Source organism: Schistocerca piceifrons, chromosome 3 (genome assembly GCF_021461385.2).
Source record: "Schistocerca piceifrons isolate TAMUIC-IGC-003096 chromosome 3, iqSchPice1.1, whole genome shotgun sequence".
NCBI classification, from domain to species: domain Eukaryota; kingdom Metazoa; phylum Arthropoda; class Insecta; order Orthoptera; family Acrididae; genus Schistocerca; species Schistocerca piceifrons.
In genome coordinates, this window is record NC_060140.1 from 533,475,935 (window position 1) to 533,497,872 (window position 21,938).

General features: G+C 43.7%; 1 protein-coding gene across 1 annotated transcript in view; it reads right to left on the bottom strand.

Annotated features, from left to right (window-relative positions):
- Window positions 1-21,938, bottom strand: part of LOC124788210 (patched domain-containing protein 3) — a 394,908-nt gene that overhangs the window by 49,213 nt on the left and 323,757 nt on the right. The gene's annotated exons all lie outside the window — the stretch shown is intronic.

The window sequence follows — 21,938 nt, forward strand, 5'->3', positions numbered from 1 at the left end:
AGTCATGCGTTGTCCAGAACATCCGGCAAATATTAATTTTTTCCGCAGATTCGAATTGGGTCAACATTCGTAAAACTCTAATTCCTCTCTCTCAAACCCCACCCTATGGGGAGAGAGGGAGAGTTTTAGTTTTAACGAATCAAAATTTACGAAGTAAATAAGTATTTTATATTTATTCGTAACCATTTTCCACGCAAAAATGAGAACATGGATTTTCTTGAATTACAGCCCTAACTACCAAGAATCAACACAAATGTTTAAGAAAAAATGTACATAGTTTTCTATGTAGAATCAGATTCTGCAATAAAAAATTGGGGTTCCCATTTGCAATTTTAAAGTTGCCTCCCACCCCACCCCCAAGGGGCTGGGGTGGTGGTCTAATTTTAGCACCAGCAGATGTGACTCCCGCAAATAATCAACTTTGGATTCTACACATTTTTTCGTGTGAAGCTTATTTTTCGAGTTATTCTGGTTTGTCAACTTAAAATTTACACCCTCTATCTTATGTGCGTTTAGACCCTGTAGGATCATACAAAGCTTCGTGATTCTTTTTCCTTTTTTTTCCACACTGCTCTTATTTTTTCTGCATGGGCTCTCTTCCTTTCCTCTGTCCATTTTGTTCCTGCTTCCTTCGGACCTTCCTTCTCTGACCTAACTTCCCATTTCTCTCAACTTTCTGCTTAAATACCTTTCTGGCTAAAAATCTGAATAATTTATCTGAGCTTTTTGTAGGTCCTTTTTTACCTCTTGTATCCAGGGTATAGTTTTAAGCCCTTCTATGTATTTAGGAATTTTGTGCATAAGTCTTGTTTTGGGAAGCCTACAGACATGCCCATAAAATTTTAATCGTCTTCTTCTAATGTCTGCTGCAAGGTTGGACAATTTCTCAGTTGTTTGACGAGATTGTAGTCTATAGACCTCCTCTGCTCTTTTTGGCTCTAGTATCTTTCTGATGACTTTACGTTCTTCCTTCAAGAAATTTTATAGGTCACATTTTATGTGGACTGTGAGCATTTCACTGGCATACACGACTTCAGGTTTTCAAAACTGTATTATAGTTCCTAATTTTAGTGTTGTTGGATAAGCATTTTTTATTGCACACCTCGTATGTTCTTCCATAGGCTCTCTTTAGTTTTTGGAGGCAAATGGTTTGTGCTGTTTTCTCTGGCCCGTAGGTTCAAGGACTTCACCTAAGTATTTAAAGTATGGAACTCTATTGCTATGACCGTACCTTGTAGTCAAGTTTTGGATGTCAGTTTTTGGGGCGATGAACTCATACTTTAGGAAAGATATTCCCAGACCAACTTTCTCTGTACATTCTCTAAGGGTTTCACCCTGTTCGATTGCTGTTATGTCAGCATCCACTAGTAAGGCTAAGTCGTCAGCAAAAGCTAAGCATGAAATTCTTATGTCATCCTTGACTCGCCCGCCCCATCTGTATAGGTTTCCAGCAGTTTTTATTCTTCAATTCCTTTTCCCATTCGCGGGTGACCTTGTTCAGCACACTATATATTTTATGGATTACTAATGTTCATTGAGAGACAGGTCTGTCTCTTATTCGCAGTGACATTAAAGGTTTTGTGGCGGATATTTCTCGTGAACTAGTCCCGCAAAGCCTGATTCGATGGCATTTTTTAATTTATTTTTTGCTGCTTACGTTAGAAAGTGAAAGCGGTGACATCTGTCTTAAAGTTCGTTAGCCGCATGGTCATGAAACAATTTACAGCCAAGTTATAGACAAAGGACAAATCGAAACCACTGCCTATGCTCAATAAACAAATCTATGATCATACGAGACGAGCGAAACAACGCTCGTTCCCTTCTCTGAATTTTTAAGTGTCTGTTCGTTGATGGATGAACCTTGCGCACAACCAAAACAGTCACAGTGAGATCAACAGCTAAGAATACGTATTATATTTACTGTTTATGGTTCGCCGCGCCATGGCAAGACAATAACGGGTCTTGAAAAGTCTAAGGCAAAACTGAGAGTAACAGATATTTATTTGCTCTTAATGACTGATAATTCTCTTGAAATTAACGCAGGACAAAATTAAGAGCGCAAACGAATTACAGAAGGACAACAGCACCGTAGGGAGGTACCTAATTATATGGAAGACAGTACGAAGAAAACACAACAAGATTTTCTCATTTGAGCAGCTTGCGACTTTGAAATTAATGAGACATAAGGAAGTCCCAAATTAGAACCAATTAAGCGACAGAATTTGTGTGAGAAAGTAAGTAAATAGCGAGCTGCTCGTATTATAGATCGTGCTACTGCAAATGCTACATTTACGTTTCCCCAAGAATCAGCTAGCGTGCGTTGATGAGCACGAGACGGTGGCTGGGAGACGAATCGCTCAGGATCTTGGTTACCAACCCTTAACCGCTCACTTTCAGAAAATCTCGCCGTGGAAGGCACAAATCAGTGTTGTTGCCAAAGTGGCGAACGAGAATATTGCGTATTATAAGAAAAAGAAAGAAAAGAGGAGAACACAGCAGAAACTTCCCACACTTGAAGTACAGAATGTACATAAAAAAAGGGTGGTACTCCTCTGCAGCAGTGTGTCCTCGAGTGATCAGCATCGTCGCACCACGTATGGTGGCAGGGGCGACTCATTCTGTTGAATACATCAAAATTCAACAGAAAAATTTTTGCAGCAAAAGCAACCGACTTTCCTACGCTGGGTGGTGGCTCCAGCAAATGTTTTTATTTGGACTGGAGGCTAATTAGACAAACGTTATGTAAAGCTTTTGTTTATTATGCAAATCTTTAAGATTGCCTCAGACATCATACGAAGTTGTGGACCTGTGACCCCAGCTGGAAGGACAAGTACATCAACGGGAATTGTGGATTTGACTGTATTACATGCCAGAAAGTAAACACAGCTAAAATTCAAGGTCATACAAGCTGTCAATTACCGGTCCGAGTTTCTTTAACGACACGTACGACTCTGAGTGCTGGTGTTCTGCCACCACAGTTTTCACACATCCTACGTTTTTTGCCCCGAGAAAACTTCAGTTTCCGCATTATCAGTTTTCTGACGCAGTTACTGTTCCGTAGTGCAGCTTGGTGCGCTTCGTAGGCTAAACTCCCGGATGACGTCACTGGCGAGGGGTGTGTCAGCGGAGAAAGTGAGGCGAAAGCGCGCGGTGTGCATGTCCAGCGGGGTTCAGACCGCTATTCCAGTTGGCCACGGTACTGCGCGTGAAGTGGGAAACGGGATGCCTACCATTCGCCAGCTAACTGAACTCGTTAGTCTGCGTGTGCTGTTGCCCCAAATTTCACGGGTGTTCCGCTTGTTTCTGTTTCACCATGAAGAAAAAGCGATGATGGGTAATAGAGATAGCGCAAAAGACATCTTACGAGGCAACTTAGTGTCACAACCTCTCTTTTGTGGCCATTCAAGAGCAGTGTCTCTGCCCGCATCTCGTGGTCGTGCGGTAGCGTTCTCGCTTCCCACGCCCGGGTTCCCGGGTTCGATTCCCGGCGGGGTCAGGGATTTTCTCTGCCTCGTGATGGCTGGGTGTTGTGTGCCGTCCTTAGGTTAGTTAGGTTTAAGTAGTTCTAAGTTCTAGGGGACTTATGACCACAGCAGTTGAGTCCCATAGTGCTCAGAGCCATTTGAACCAGCAGTGTCTCTCAAAAGGTACTCTACAACCTATTGTGGGATCAGAAATAAGAAGTATCCCCGAAAGGTTTTTGGCTTAAGTTACTCATAAATTATAAAATTTTTCTAATATCTGTTTCAATATGTTTCCCCAGTGTCTGGATGTACAGCACCTAATCTGTATTCCAGCTCCATCTACATAATAAGAGACGTGTCAACTGTGACAATGGTAACAGCGATTCGGGTCTTCAGATCAATTATGCCGTTCAGATGCTTTTCCAAACTTGATATTCGACACATCTCTACAGGAAAAAGACCCATAGTTTAACGTCTGAGAGCATACGATGCCACTGAATCGGGCCACCTCCGTCAGTATAACGTCCAGTAAACTTCTGTTCTAGGACATACTACACAGTATTAGCTGGTGTGACGGTGGCCAAGCCACAGTTTTCCCATCATCTGGGGTCCAAGCGATATGGTCACGAGTCCAGAAGAGGCGCTGCAGGCGATGTTGTGCTATCAGCGAAGAAACTCGCGTCGGTCGTCTGCTGCCATAGCCCAATAAAGCCAAATTTCTCCTCGGTGTACTAACGGATACGTTCGTAGTACGTCCCATTTTGATTTATGCCGTTATTTCACGCAGTGTTGATTGTCTGTTAACAATGACAATTGTAAGCAAAAGCCGCTGTTTTCGGTCGTTAAGTGAAGGCCGTCGGCCCATGTGTTCTCCGTGGTGGGATGTAATGCCTGAAATTTGGTATTCTCGGCACACTCTTGACGCTGTGGATCTCGGAACACAGAATTTCCTAACGAGGTGCCAGGCGTCTAGTTCCAACTACCAATCCGGGTTCAAAGTCTGATAATTCCCATCGTGCGGCCATAATCATGCCGGAAACCATTTCACATGAATCATCTGAGTACAAATGACTGCTCCGCCAAAGCAGTGACCTTTTATAGGTTGGTACACGATACAACCGCCATCTGTACATGTGCATATCGCCATTCCATGTCTTTTCTCACCTCAGTGTATGACACTTTAAAGTTGTAAAAATCTTTCTGTCACATCCTGTCGATGTGAATTTCTTCAGATTTTTCAAACAATAGGATTTGATCCTGTGCAACTACTGTAGTGCAAGCGTAAGCGACGATGGAAATGGAGACGGAATATCATGGTGTACATAGTCTGACAGCTCGTTTGATGTTTCAGATTCAATGACTGTCGAAAATACTACACCAGCTCTATTTTAGTTGCACAGAACTTGACGCGACATCCAGAGAGAGTCCGTTTTGTGGACTAACGACGGAGGCTGGTGAGCCACTCAGCCTGGATGCGATTTGAGGCGATTTCTCATATCTCACCAAAGAAATACCGGACTTTATCCACGTCTCGTCTCAGACACATGGTACGCAAACATTTACAAAACGTTGTCACACTTGCAGCTGAGATATGCTCCAGACGCAGACAGATGGGGTGCACAGATTCCGTCATATGGAGTGAATAAGAGACTGTAGACGTTTCTTCTCTTTAAACCCGTAAGAATCACCATCATCAACTGGCCGCGACTCTGCGTCTTCAGACGACACCGCCGCAAGGCGTAAGGCGTCCCTCGGCGCGTGGCTGCGGTGGATGCGGGGGGGATGTAGCGTGCAGCGGTCGCCACTCCATCACGTCGAGTGCTATCTTGACACCGTCCAAACAGGCACGTCCTGAACGCGAGATCTTAAGAGGGCGGTCGTCACTCCGTGTCATCTCCCCAACACAATCTTGCTGGGCGTGATGGTGCATATCATCACTAACGCAAACCGTTGAAAACAATCTGACAGTGCTTTGCGACCGCTATTTCCTGACGACAACGTTGGCTGGAATACACTCTGAGACATTTATGATGGCAGCAGGGATAAAACACAGGGAACGAAGGGTTGTCTACAACAAATCAAACTGCAGATATAAGAGCCAATGGACACGAAAGGGAGGCACTGAACGTGTCTATCAAGTCATTGACTTCCTTTGTGCACTTTTAAACAAAAACGTTTTCACGTACACATGGCTTACATTAAAAATACTTCCTACCCTCAGTTCTGACCACTTATTTCGGGAGGTTTTGCTAGGTTTGTGAGGCAAACGCCGAAACTGGAAACTTCCACCCAAATCTTCCCGACTGGAACTCCTTCTGCCTCACTACCAACTCGCCAACTCGCCTGGAATTTGACTGAGAACTCCCTAACTTCACTTCACTGCACCACATCGAGAATAAGTAGTATTAAAAAACAACAATAAAAGACATGAAGGCAGGAGCTGAGAGAAAAAAAGAGACACGGTTGTAAGTTATCTGCCATGTTATTCGAACTGAATTTTGAGCTATAAGTTAAATTTTGTATTGTGATACGTTTTCGCTAGATGCCGCAGTATTCGAATTATTCAAGAAAAACAAACGAAAGTAATCTTCGAATGTGTTTTTCTAGCCGGCCGGGGTGGCCGAGCGGTTCTAGGCGCTACAGTCTGGAATCGCGTGACCGCTAAGGTCGCAGGTTCGAATCCTGCCTCGGGCATGGGTGTGTGTGATGTCTTTAGGTTAGTTAGGTTTAAGTAGTTCTAAGTTCTAGGGGACTGATGACCTCAGACGTTAAGTCCCATAGTGCTCAGAGCCATTTGAACCATTTTTGTGTTTTTCTTGAATAACTCAAAAGTCATGGTCACCAGAGAAAACGTATTCCAGTACAAATTTAGCTACATTGAATTTCCTACAAAAAGGTCATGTTCATTATTTCTGTAGGACTAAAAGTTCCCGCGTAGCGAGAGAGAAATTATGAAAATCTCGCACTTAGTTTTTGAAGATGTTACAGACTGCATAAAACCCATTGGTAGGAGTAGCTGAATCACTTTGTGTAGTAAGCAGGTTGAAACGGATGAAGGTTTCAGTAGTTATGAAGCCGCTTGCACGCGATAGATAAGGGTGGAGAGCTGAGTCAAACCAGCATTCGGCTGAAGAGCACATAGAAAGGTCAATGACAATATTACATTTATTCTAGTCGCCTTTTTTTTCAGACACCGTTATCTGCCAGTTATAGTGAAGGAGTACTGGACTAAGAAAACTTGGCATAACAAAGAGAGAATAGATGATTCATGTACTTCCTGGAACCACGCGGCCGCTACGGTTGCAGGTTCGAATCCTGCCTCGGGCATGGATGTGTGTGATGTCCTTAGGTTAGTTAGGTTTAAGTAGTTCTAAGTTCTAGGGGACTGATGACCTCAGATGTTAAGTCCCATAGTGCTCAGAGCCATTTGAACCATTTTGATTCATGTACTTCATCTGTGCTCAAAAAGAGAATGCAAAAAGAAGATTAGAATTTTACTTCCCAGCTACAGCAAGATTCTTAGAGACGGAGCACGGTCTCGGACTGGGGAAGGATAGAGAAGGAAATCGGCCGTGTTCTCCTCAAAGGAATCACCCTGATATTTTATCCCCACCCTTCCATGCAGGTTTAAGTTCTCCGAGGTTACCATAAATCGCTAAATGAAAACAGCATTGCTGACTTTTCCAACCCTTCCCCCAATTCGAGCTCTAATGACTTCATCGCGACAAGTCTTTAAACTATAAGCTATCTTTTTTCTTCCCTGACAATTTAGGAAACCCATGGGGAACTTATATCTGGACTGCCAGATGGGAATTGGAACCGTCGTTCCACCAAAATCGAGAGTTGTGCCATACCAATGCATCCCATCGGTATTCTGAAATACACAATGCAACTGCAGAAATTTGTTATGATTGATGCTAATACAGCTTCACATGCAGCGAGGTAGCTCGCGAGACAGGGAAGCGAGCGAGACGAGGATCAACGATCGTGGGTCGGAGCTGTACCGACCAGCGTGCTTGTGGCTTGTAGACCGTTTTGCACGTTCATTTAAGCAAATACTGAGCTGGTCCGCAATCGACGCAAGAAAAAATACGGTACACAAAGAGTTAAAACATGATCACACGTAGAACAAATTTTATACGTTCTGTACAGACGGACAGAGCACACGGTTTCCCTCTGTTAACTGGCAAATGCGGCGACTGGAATTGCACCCGGCCGCAAATGTTAGAATAAATGTGCCACAGCGTGAAAACAGCGGGCCTACTACGACAAGACACACGCAGGGAAAGAGAGCGCAATTTGCTAAGACTGCCGACACTTTTATTTTTGTGAGCGTCTTCAATCACAGGGGAAGACAGCGGAAGCGATGTGGCGCTGGTCTGTAGTCAGGAGAGTGGCTACGTCAGCGTTCTGCGCCCACCACCTGGGTCGTTTCAGTGACGCGGCAGACCGGACATTCTGCACGTCATCCAGTCGCTCCAGTCACTCACTCACTCTCTCTCTCTCTCACACACACACACACATAAACCTTGACTTATTTACTTTTTCTCCGGTGCCGCCGATACTTTCGCTCTCTAGAGAAATGTGCCTTTCTCCTGGCTGACCGATACAAGCCATAATCTTCCAAGACTTTGCTTTACATTCTCGATCATTCCTAGTGTTAGATGTAAGGAATGTACGCGAGACAGTCGGAAAAAACAACTGATCTTACAGGGAGCATCACATACTCCCAGGTAGGTTCGGCAGTTAATGTAAGCACTCTTATACGGCCCTAAGTCATAATTTAATTGTTTTAATAATAAAAATAATTAGTTCATATACTTTAACAAGTATTTAACATATAGTATTAATATTGGAATAATTAGATTCCTAAGAACCTATAGGCTACCGGAGCTAAAGATGTGACATTTTTTATTTTCTTTTTCTTATAAATAGCGAAGTAACCCTTTGTTTCTCCCCTCTCCCTGTTCTTCTTACTTGTGTGGTTGTGTGTCGTTCTCGGGAGCACTGATGTCTATTATTGTACTGTATAAGTTCTGATCTGTGGAAATGTGTTGAAAAAAGAAGAAAATATTGTATGTTGTTTGACAAAGCTTCAACCTACGAAAACTTGTGAATATAACTGGACAGATAATTAATATTTTCAAGTCCTAATTGAAGTGATTTAGTTAAAAAGGAGAAATAATTAATTCGAAACGGTTTTGTGGACATTCATAGGCAGTGATTTTATTAACTGAAAGTATTCAATAATATTAACTGACAAGTCCGCCCCGGTAGCTGAGTGGTCAGCGTGACAGACTGTCAATCCTAAGGGCCCGGGTTCGATTCCCGGCTGGGTCGGAGATTTTCTCCGCTCAGGGACTGGGTGTTGTGTTGTCCTAATCATCATCATTTCATCCTCATCGACACGCAGGTCGCCGAAGTGGCGTCAAATCGAAAGACCTGCACCAGGCGAACGGTCTACCCGACGGGAGGCCCTAGCCACACGACATTTCCATTTTTCCAACTGACAAATTTCCGCTACACAGTGTAGTCGCATTTCACTTATCCCATTAAACTACCGATTCTCGCGTTCTTGGGACATCTCTGACCAGCATTGTTTCCGACGATACTTAAAGTAGAAAAATGAACTAAAACTCTTTTTAAATCTGCTCAATAGCTAAATGTGACTATATTTAACAGGTATCAGTGATTTTATCGTGGCACTGACCCTCAAACATCGATACGTGTACAATGTTAAAAATGGCTCTGAGCACTATGGGACTTAACATCTGAGGTCATTAGTCCCCTAGAACTTAGGACTACTTAAATCTAACTAACCTAAGGACATCACACACATCCATGCCCGAGGCAGGATTCGAACCTGCGACCGCAGCGGTCGAGCGGTTCCAGACTGAAGCGCCTAGAGCCGCTTGGCCACACCGGCCGCCGGTTAGAATGTTAATTAGTTGTTGTGTCGTTTTCTATGCAGGATTATACAAAAATTTACACGTCCTTGAGAAATTATGGTCAAGACAATAACTAGCTTGAGCGAGACTTCGCACAGGCAGCATTGGAGGAGACGCCACATTGTGCAGACCATTTAGGAGTACGGAATATAGTTGACTCCAGAGGCACAGTCGGGACAACTCCAGTTCGAAGACGACTGACAGAAGGACTTCCGGGACTGTCCCACTTCGATTTTCTTCATACAAACAGAATGTCAAGCTCAGGGTGCGGATATGAATTTCCTAAAGCAGTGCGACGCGATTATTGAAACCATTAAAAAAACCGGTCCCTGAAAATTAGAGGATTACCGAGCGCTGTAGCTAGAAAGCACATGTAACTTACTAAAATAGTTGTCGGTAGCTGAGAGCGTAGTATAACAGACTGGTCCGAATCTCTATAGCTCTACCCTTTTTTAACTTTTATTAAAATTCCATGTTTATTAAAAATAGAAATGTTAATTACAATTATCACTTAATTTCTGGCAGTTATATGGAATATGTCAATAATGAAAAACAAAAAAGATGTTATCTTTATTACAAAATTATTATTGAATCTTTCCTAACTAAAGTTCCTATTTCTTAATAAATATCGAATTTAAATACAAGAAAGGGATTTTGTGAGCGTTGCGAAAGGAATTGTATGTAGTGTACATTTGGAGGCGAGTACCATCCAAAAGGCCATTCTTCACAACGGCACACACAGCCGAGAATAATCACCAGGTCAAACAACACATAATCTGGACAGCAGATGACTGGAAGCGTGTACTGTTGCCCGACGAGCAGCGGTTTTTGGCACATTTCTAATGAAGCCCAGCATCGAATGTCCAATGAGACGGTTAATCCGAAGTGTAATTCAGGCCAGAGGTAGTTCTGGGATGCTTTGGTTGTGTTTTTTTCGTACCATGACTTGGGCCCAGCGAACGCGAACCAGGACGTTCATTTCGACATTCTCGGTGACCAAGTACTGCTCTTTCTTTTTATCTTCATGGTGAGTACGCTTGGGCACTCCCGTCTTCCAAGACGGCATCAGTCGTGTTCGCAGGGCTGCAGGCATACTTTGCTGCTCTTATGAACACTCAGGCACGCTATCGCTCCTGGACTGGCCCAACTTTCATCTCATGGAAGTTATATCTGGAATAGAGGGTCCAATCTAGCAGTCACTTTCCACGCAGCTTGGTAGCTCTACAGGAACTACTCATAAGCCAGTCGCTTCAGCGGGATATGGCCTACACGAAGAAATGGTGGATTCTCTCCATTGGCAAATTGATGACATTATCGAGGCTGGATAAGATGTTACTCGCTATCAGCATCGTATCTTCTTGGAAAACTATACTGTCCAGTCACATTAATGTGAGCACTTGTCAAAAGCGTGAATAACCATCTTCTTCTCCAGCGCGTATCGCTGCGAGACCTGCTGGAAGACAGTCAACGAGGTTGTGAAAGGTATCGACAGAGGTGTGGGGCCATGACGACTCCAGTACCGTCGCCAGCTGCCCGGGGTTTCTCTGTTTAGGATCCATGGCGAGAAGAGCCCAATTGAGGTGGTCCTACAGATTCTCCATTGTGTTCAGATCCTGGGAGTTTGGTGGCCAGCGGAGTATGATAAACTCAGCCTGGTGCTCTTCGAACCACACATGTATACTGCGAGCTGTGTGACATGTTGTATTGTCCTGCTGGTAGACGCGATCGTGCCGATGGAAAACAAACATGTAGGGGTGGATATGGTCCCCAAGGATAAAAGTATATTTGTATTGATCCATGGTACCTTCCAGAATGACGAGATCACCCAGAAAATGCCACAAAACATTCCCTAGACCATCAGGCTCCCTCCTGGTTGCAGGGTATTTGCTTTCAGAAGAGATCTCGCGAAGAGACCATGAGGATACGATCAGAGAGATTAGAGCCCACACAGAGGCATACCGACAATCTTTCTTTCCACGAACAATTCGAGACTGCAATAGAAGGGAGAACCGATAGAGGTACTCAAGGTACTCTCCGCCACACAGCCTCAGGTGGCTTGCGGAGTGTGAATGTAGATGAAGAATCACGCCGTACACGCTAATGGACGTCTGTCCGATGGTGCATAAAACGTCGTTCATTTGAAAAGGGCACTTGTCGCCACTCAGTGGACATCCAGTTGCGATACTGGCGTGAAAATCACAGCCTTGGCCACCGATGAACAACAGCCAACGTAGGTGCATGAACCAGGCCCGTGCTGCCGAGGCCCAAAAGCAGCAAAGTTCCCTGAACGATTGTTGAGGAGACGCTGTTGGTAGCCCCTCGGTTTAATTGGGTGGTTAATCGCTCAACGTTTGCACGTCTGTTGGCCTGTATACAGGTGTCGTTTACCCCTGTTATCTATGGCCCATGGTGCACCACAGTTGTCTCGGCGGCAGTTTTCGATAGCGCCATTTTGCCATGCACGGTACTTGTTAGCCACAACGGCACGTGAACAGTTTACTGACTTCGCCGTTTCGGAAATGCTTCCACCCTTGGCCCGGAACCCAATGAACCTGCCATTCTGGACGTTAGATAAATCTCTGCGTTTCTCATTCGTCAGCGACTCAACTGTTTTCGGCATCCCCACGGAACGCTTTATGTACCCTGCACTGCTAGAGCTACCATCTGCTGTCTGTGAGAGGTTATTGCACTCCCACATCGAAAATAAGCGGTGCGCACCTTAATGTGACTGGACTGTGTAATTTATCGTTATTGTTGTTGTGGTTTTCAGTCCTGAGACTGGTTTGATGCAGCTCTCCATGCTACTCTATCCTGTGCAAGCTTCTTCATCTCCCAGTACCTACTGCAACCTACATCCTTCTGAATCTGTTTAGTGTATTCATCTCTTGGTCTCCCTCTACGATTTTTACCCTCCACGCTGCCCTCCAATACTAAATTGGTGATCCCTTGATGCCTCAGAACATGTCCTACCAACCGATCCCTTCTTCTAGTTTAGTTGTGCCACAAAGTTCTCTTCTCCCCAATCCTATTCAATACCTCCTCATTAGTTGTGTGATCTACCCATCTAATCTTCAGCATTCTTCTGTAACACCACATTTCGAAAGCTTCTATTCTCATCTTGTCCGAACTATTTATCGTCCACGTTTCACTTCCATACATGGCTACGCTCCATACAAATACTTTCAAAAACGACTTCCTGATACTTAAATCTATACTAGATGTTAACAAATTTCTCTTCTTCAGAAACGCTTTCCTTCCCATTGCCAGTCTACATTTGATATCCTCTCTACTTCGACCATCATCAGTTATTTTGCTCCCCAAATAGCAAAACTCCTTTACTACTTTAAGTGTCTCATTTCCTAATCTAATTCCCTCAGCATCACCCGACTTAATTCGAGTACATTCCATCATCCTCGTTTTGCTTTTATCGTATGGTGTGCAAAGATACGAAGAGACAGATTCGGAGTAGGTCCTCTTAAAAGTCCAGTATCTCGTTAAGGGAGCCTTCCTCTGCTGCTAGAGTCTGAGCTGCCCTCCTGCAGAATTGCTCTGGCCCTAGCGCCAGAGTGGAAGCCGCACTTGCAGCTCCCTGCGGTATAACTGCGGTGTTGGCGGCCGTCCCAGTGGCTGGCGGCAGCAGAAGGGCGCGTCGCTCGTCGATGCGGTCGCTGCCGGAGAGGCGGGCCGCGTGACCGGCGGACGGTAGCGATAGGCAAATATGTACGCGGCGCCGGGACTCCGATAGCGGACACTTCCCCTAATGACAGCCTAGCGTGTCGCGAGGCGACTCCCAGACAGGCAGCGTTCACCGCTCGTCTTCACGCTGGCCTTCGACAACGACGGCGTGACGGCCGTATCCGGGGAAGTGTGGGAACTCTAGTTAAAGCGGATATTGCGATACTAGACGTTTTCTTTGACCTGTGACTTAGTGAACATGCATCGCGTGACGTAAACAATACGGTGGCCAAAGCACCATCTCCTTACCATATTTTGAAAAGAAATGAAAGACACAATCTCGATTACGAGAATTTACTGAATAAGGGAAAGAAACAATGACAGCTAAAAGCGAGGATGACATCATTTAAATAATTTATAAAAGCTGTGGATCCGTATTACAAAAAGTTAATATTATTGCAAGCGTGGTTTTTCCGTGCCTACCGCTATAACTCCGCAACACATCCCCGCAACACCATGGAGGTTACATGGTGTGGTAGACCTACACCCCTCCTCCCTCCCTCCCCCTCCCCCCGTCCCCGAACCCCCGGCCACTATACTTGAAGAAGGTTTCGGTTCGGAACTGCCAGGGGTTGAGTTACAAGATACGGGTGTCGAAAGAGAGCATTGCATCACTCGATTTGTTATAGGAAGTCAGTGAAGGACCTGCCAATTAGTGCTAGAGTGACCAAGACTGTCCTTAATGTTACTTCTAGATTTTTAGAAACTGTGAGAGAAAGTTGTAGAACGTTTTAGAATGTAATAGAATCTTCCAGAATGTTGGAAAATCTTCTAGAATGTTACAGAACGTTCTAGAATATTCGAGAATGTTCCATTATTCTCCTGTGGCGCGGATACAGTCCAATTCAAAAGGATATATATAGCTGATGGCGAGACCCATGCGTCGAAGTACGCCTACGTTTGAAAATAGATTGCAGCAGATGGAGAAAAAGCGAAAATGAGTTGCTTAAGGTAGTGAATCGTGCATTAAGCGCAATTTTAGTGAGCTAAGTAACAATAACATTTAACAAGATGCCGAAACGTAAAAGAGGAGATCTTTCCAGTGGCAAATTGAAAAGAAGGAAACAGAAGGAACTGCGAAGAAAATAAACAGATATGGAACGAGAAACACGTTTAGCTTAACAATGGAATGCAATGAATAGATGGAGAGAAAACTTAAAAGATGAACAACGAGATTAAATTAAGGCAGAGAATCGAGTAAAACACACAGGATGCAGATACAGAGAAATTGCTGAAGGAACAAAATTGCAAAATGAACTAAGTATAGTTACAATGAGTGAAGTTCGTGAAAGGTAACTGGAACAAGCGCAAGCGCAAAACATGAGAGTACGAGATGTTCAAAGCAGAAGAAGTAGAGATTGCCTGTCATCTGGTAAAACATTCCTTTACGACTGTACTAAATAGTACAACAAACACAAACACGTTATCATTGGCAAAATGGATCAAAAATTCAGTAAAGAAATGACATGAATGCGTTGTGTAGCAGAAGTGGAAAAATGTCGTCAGCATGGTTGGAACGCCTTCTCCAGAATTATTTTCTTACGTGATTGGAGAAACTCCAGAATCAAAACTTTTTCTACAAAGTATGAGAGCGTTCATTTCTTGCTTTCAAATGGCATCATTTAGTGCTACTTCTATGAGCACTGAAGAACAGTAGTTCAGTCCTGTTTTTTGGATTCAAGGATTGGTCTGTCATAGAAAGGCATAATTGTTGCCACACTTAGATTTGTTACACGTACTGATTAATCTACTGTTGAATACGGACTTGAGAGCATGAGCGGTGTTCAAAAGAAAAGGCACGAAACAACACTGTGGGTGTAATTGAAACCTTTATTCAAAAGTAATCACCAGAGGTCTGAGCACAACTATCCCAGAATTGTTGTAGGTGCGACAGGAGCCATTCCTCCACTGTGTCCTTCAGTTCGTCGTCCGAGTCTAAGCGCTCGCCTCTGAGTGTTTTTTTTAAATTTTTTTTATTTATTTTTTTAATTTTTTTTAAGCGTACGAAGCAAGTGGTGGACGTCGCAGGGCCACATGTCCGGACTGTGCGGCGGATGCTCAAGCTGCTCCCACTTGAACGTGGCCCTTACACTGTGTGTGACCTTGGAGAACTGTGGACGCGCGTTATCGTGGAGCAGAATCACTCCCTCCGTGAGCAGCTCAAGCCGTTTGCTCTTGCTGGAGTTGCGTAGGCTGCGGAATGTTTCACAGTACACGCCACTGTTAATGGTTTTTCCGTGCTCGAGGAATCCGATAGGTATCAGAACTTCGGACGTCGAAAAAGACCATGAGCATCAACTTGCCAACTGGGGACACAGGTTTGAATTTTTTAGAGAGGTGACGACGCATGCGCACAACCACGGCGGACATTGCATTTGTGTCCCTACATGTCTCACTACGTTATACCAAATGCCATATGCAAATTTCAGCCGGTATGGTTGTTACGACATTTCGCGTCTTTTCATTTGAACACCCCTTATAGTTTTGAGATTCCAGGCGTACTTTTGAGTGTGAAATACTAGCATATATATGATTTTTTGAATATTCATTTTTACGACGTTTTCGAAAGTTCGCGAGTGATCTGGAAAGTTCTCCGAAAACAAATGAAAATAAAGACCTAGTGAAGCAGCTCTGTTTGATCTAGTAAGTGAAATACTAATCGGAAAGAAAACTAATCGAGTATCGTAGCTTTACTGGATACCCCGATACACAACACGAACTTAACGAGAATATATCGTATAGCACTCCAAGCAAATATCGCAAAATCCAATTTAACAATATAGTTCGAGTACAGAATGCGATGCGCATTTAAGAATATACTGTATATACGTATTAGTAGTAAATCGAAATGGTTATCGTAAGAAATGGAATTGATTACCGTGAAATAGGACTCTATACCTGTAGTGGAGACCACGGTACTCGCTACGAACAACGGAAATGTATTTGAAAAACTTGGTAATAAAATTCGTGTACTATTTTATAGCTTTTTTTTACTATGCCAAAATACGTTTCGGAGTCACATCTTTATTATCACGGCTTCACTTTATATGTAAGGACTTTCATTGCGATCTCAACACTCGTTACGCAAAAACTAAAGCCTTGATAATGAAGGCGTGACTTTTAAATATACACTGGCACAATAACAACGTTATAAAAGACATTAGATCAATTTCATTATCAAGTTTCCCATTTATTTCACTGTCTCGTTTGCCAAGAACAAATCCTGTTTTAACTATGAAAATGAGTATGGCATTTATACACGTAGGCTGTCTTTATGTAAACTTTTCCTCCTTTCCACAGCTATTTTCTGTGTTAAGCCGTTAACCAGTGATGAGCTGTAGAAAACAAGTGTACTACAATGTCTCTACGAAATAATGCCTAAAAAAGCAAAAATTACTTGAGCGGACAAAAGTTCCAAATAAAGACAGCCTAAGTGGAAAAAACGCTGGATTCAGGTAATAGTTTATGGCTGTGGTACCCGCTATGAAGAAGATGCGCTATGAAGCACATATTTATCTGTTGCGAACTTAAGCCCTTGTCGCATGTGTTATTTCATATGTTTGTTTCGGAACGCCACAAACTGAAAGATGTGCACCAGCTGAGCCAACCATTATTTCGTTGCTCTCTGACTAGTGTCAGTACACGGTCGAGAGATCTGTTGCTTCGATCTCGCTCGCAATTGGCGACGCTACGGCGCAAACATATAAAATAAGATATATTACAACGTTCTATTTTCACAACAATATATACTTTCTGAGTTTTTACCCCAGTTGTACTGTTTAATCGTAATATTTCAAAAGTATCTTTGATGTTGGGAAGTTAATTGTACTACCTTAATGTTCACTTACATATACCAACATACATATATGTCGATTGAAATAGATCTTTTTATCGTCAATGGTCTCGGCAATAAACAATATAGCCTTGTAGCAGCTTACTGGTAGTCTATAACTACGTTTTTCCAGGAATCACAAGCTGCGGAACGCTGTTTACGGACATATTTTGGATCTATATTGCCGATAAAAAAAGTTAACGTAGAGTTATAAAATTCCGGGAATACATTCGTCTAAGTAACATATTTTTAACACTGCAAGATCATAGGCTAATGTAAACGCGAGATGAGCCAGAGCAAATGTGAAATTCTGGCACATTAATAATCTGTGTAACCGCCAGAATGATGAATGAATTTTGCGAATGTGCATGCATTGTGTTGTACAGGTGCCGGATGTCAGTTTGTGGGATGGAGTTCCGTGTCTGTTGCACTTGGTCGGTCAGTAAGGAACGATTAACGCTGTTTGTGGATGCCGCTGGAGTTGTGGTCAGGTGATGTCCCATATGTGCTCAATTGGAGACAGATCAGGTGATCGAGCAGGCCAAGGTAACATGTAGACACTCCGTAGTGCATAGTGGGTTACAATACCGATATGTGAGCGACCGATATCCTATTGGAAGACAGCCCATGAAATATTGTTCATGAATGGCAGCACAACAGCTCGAATCACCAGACTGACGTACACTAGTGCAATCAGCGTGCGTGGGATAAACTCGAGAGGGCTCCTGCTGTCGAACGAAATTGCTCTCCCGACACTAACTCCAGATGTAGGTCCAACGTGTCTAGCATGCAGACAAGTAATTGCAGGCCGTGACCTGCCCTCCTTCTAACCAAGTTCTAATCAACACACGTCCATGACTGGCATCGAGGCAGAGCCAGCTTCGATCAGAAAACATAACAGGCCTCCACTCTACCCTCCACTGAGTTCTCAGAGCTGCCCTTGAAGTGACCGATTTGTAACAAATCTTTGTGTCACTGTGGTGCCAACTGCTGCTCAGACTGTTGCCACAGATGCAGTAGGATGCGCCACAGCCATACGCCGAATGCCATGGTATTTCCTCTCGGTAGCGCCACGTGGCCGTCCAGAGCCCGGCCTTCTAGCGACCGTATACACTCGTGACCACTGCTGCCAGGAATCCTGTACAGTAGCCATGTCTTTCTGCAATATCGCAAAAGCAACATCCAGCTTCTCGTAACCCTATGACACGACCTCAAAGGCATTATTGGCTAACATCAATGTCCAGTCTCATACGTAACTAAAGCTCAAGAGTGTTAGAGCGAGTATTTAAATCAAATCTGATCTGCGTCTTCAAAGTGGCGCTACTAGCGCCACTCTTATGTGACTGGCGTGATATCTGAACACACATCATCATTCAGATGTAGAAATACGTCTAACAACTTTCGTTTACGTCGCACAACTCCTTCTTGGTGTTGGGATTTTTCTTCGTCAGTGTATGTGCAACGCTGAGGGATTTTAGTGTTACTGATTAATTTTCGACGGTCATCGGCTGCCTGATGGCTCTAAGGAAACGTGGTTGTGCAGAGTCTGTTTCGATTCTGCAGGCAGTTACTGTACTGAGTTTAGAGGTGAGCAGTTTTTGCAACGTTCATTGTAGGTTACAGCGATGCCCCAGCGACGAATGTACTCCTGTTGAACGGCATCAGCCATCTCAACGAAACCGCACTGTGGGCCTGTAGGAAGCTAGATGAACATATTGAAAGATTGCTGCACATCTTGGGTATAATGTAAAGGTGATGTGTCGCTGCTTTCGAGAGTAGTGTATGGAACATTCCCACACCTGTAGACCAGATTATGGATGTCCGCGCGTTACAGACGTACCTCAAGAAAAACGCATTTTGGGAGCAGCGGGGGTCTACCGAATATCATCCAGGGACATTTGGTCAAGATGGACACGCTGTGTCATCAGAGACGACTGCGAACTGTCTGTTTGCAGCAGGATTCAGATCACATGTGCCTGTGGCCAGGTTACCACTGGCTCAACGACACTGCGAAACACAGCTGCCCTGGTGTCTTCAGTGACGGAGCACGTCGTCACACACTTGCTGTGACGCAACTTGTTATTAGCGGCGTACAACTACAATGACCAGCAGGATCACCAGACCTCTTGCCAGCTGAACGTATATGGGACACGATGAAGCAGGAATTCTCTCCTTCTCCAGAGGCTGCGAGAACCATTGCGGAATTGCAACAAAAGGCTCAAGATGCTTGGGACACTCTATCGCAGGATGTCATTTGGCACTTTTATGATCTTTTGCATGCACTGACGCCTGAGGGGGGTACATTGTGTATTGATGCGACTATTTGAGCACCTTTTACTGTGACATCTATGTTTCATTTGGTCTGAATCTTTTATCATATACTACTACTGATAAAATACCTGTTACCTCACTTGTCAATAAAATGACTTGCCTTAGAGGGTGCCACCTATTTTTTTCCCGGCAGTCAGTGAAGACGTTACAGCAGAGAATGTTTTGCTCACTTTTCAAAGAATGGAATCTACTCAGTGTAAAAAACGTTGAGCAAACTGCACTGACCAAAAAGAAGCATATGCCAAAAAGTGCATTTTTGATCTGCAAAACCTAACAATGAGTTCGGAGTGCGTTACTTCTGCAATATCCGTCTGTTTGAGAACCTTACTTCTTCATGAGCGAAGTTTGGTTCGTTGCATCCAGACAAGTTACGGGAGTACCACACGCTATGTTTATTTCATCGGCTTCTCGGCGCACATACACCGAAGTGCATTAAGTCAGGGTTAAGTACCACTCATCATAATCGAAACACAAAGCCTTACCTGTCTAGTATCCTAGCTGTGCCCATCCAGAAAACAAAAGCATTCGCAGATTGTTTGTCTGTTGCTACCTTCCGCCTCTGGAAGAAGTTATCCTGCACTCTACGCGCAACTAAATGCCCTGTTGGTTTTAAGAAGATGATGAAATTTTCCTTCTGTCACCACACTAAGTAGCGACTAACGAATATGGGCAGTTTTCCCGTCTATCAAACAGTAAAGTAAATGTTCACATCTTCTCCCGTTTAAGCTTCTTGCTCTCTTCGTTTCTCGATCAGTCACGCCACTTCCTTTCCTTCATCTTCATTACTTGTGTTAATCACGTTCCTCTTTCTCCCCTCCTTCCTCCCTTTGCTCACGATCATTCCTGCCAGCCTTAATAGTTTAAATCCACCTTCCTATAAACTGTCTTTTTGCGCTATAGTAATTATTAAAGTATTATAATGTTGTATGGTAGACGTAATATATAACATGTTTAGCGCAATGAAAGAATTTTGTAATACGTAGAATATCTCGTTAGATGTAAGTCACGGTCTGCTGGCTGTAATCTTTCCAGGCGAAATAAATAAATAAGTCCGTGGAAGGAACAGGAATGAGGAAAGTAAGACTGGTGCTCTGAGTACCTTCCAACGTACACTGCATAGTGGTTTGTGGAGTACAGATGTAACTGAACATGATAACTCTCTCGGACAGCCAAAACTTTCCCGTTCCCGCTTACGAACTGAGTATCGGCGGGAGTCTTAATATAGCTGGGCAGTCGCCGTGGCGGTTGCTGCCAGCAGCCCTTGGCAGCGCCTCCTGGGTCTCGTCAGAGCGGCCAGCCACAACACGGCACATCCGCAAGTCGGCCAAGGACGGGCCGCGGCGCCGCCGTCCTAGGTCGAGGAGAACCACTCGCCGGGGTCGATAACCCGCAGCGACTGGGCTGGCGAACCTTCCATTGTCTGCGACCTACGCGAGGGCGTGCACTCATCCATTGGACAACCGTCAGCGAGCAGCCTAACTCTTAAGGACCGTGTCGTTCTTTGCGCACTACACCAGGGTCGTACTTACGCGCAGCCCAGGCGCGCACGACAAAATTTAAAAAAAAAAGTATATTTGTGTTTATACTGTGGTGTAAAGACGCGTTTACAACTCCGAAAGACGAATCTGTAATTATTTTGTACGGCCTTATTCGGATGGAGTTCTTAGTGTACAGCTGATATAAATTAGGTCAGCACTAACTTCGTAATACCTGCGCTCCTTCGAATTGAATTCCCTGTGGCAGCTGGTCATACAAGTGACACTTTACTTTGAAATATCACTTGGATGAAATGCATGACACTTAACTGTCTGTATGTCCTGTATTATCACCAACAGCTACTGGTAATAACCATCACTACAGTACGAAAGTTAATATATTATCTATGCATTATATTATGAAATATCAATACGGAATTGTTATTAATACAGCCACATAACAGCTGCGAGTATTTAAAGAACAACTAGGTATCCATACTCAAGAACTAGTGTGTCACATGCGAAAGCTATAACTGTGACTTTATTTTTCATCATAGGCGAATAAAAACAGTGGAACAGCAAGGTAACGCTAGCACTATATTTTGACGATTTTTATATTTTCAGAGTGCTCTGTTATTATAGACTACCAAAAAATACAAATTAACCGTCATAAAGAGAAAGAAGAATTTAAAACCGGGACTACTAAATCATTATCTATTTAATTTTTTAAATCTCATCAATTCATTGAACCATAAATTATATAGTAAACTACGTATATCACAAATTGCGAGGTAAAATGGTAAATTAAATAATAAATCTTAAATGCTTCGTTATAGGCTTATAAACTGAAAACTGTTCTGAACTGTTACTTTCGCAATGGGAAGGATTTGTAAACGCCAGACTTCCTCGGTCCTAGATCATGTTTAACTTAGCCAAGGAGCGCGCTAATCTTGACTGGTGGACGCAACATAGTCATATACTATATCTTTTTAAAATGCTTCCTAGCCTGGAAGAAAGGCCCGGACTATATGATAGGAAAGCTACCGATCCACACCTTGTTCTACTGTTTCCGGGAAAAATCCAAACACAAAAGCACTGTTTGTCAACGTATCCATTCTGCTTGGACACCACCTTAGGTGTTCTAACTCTTATA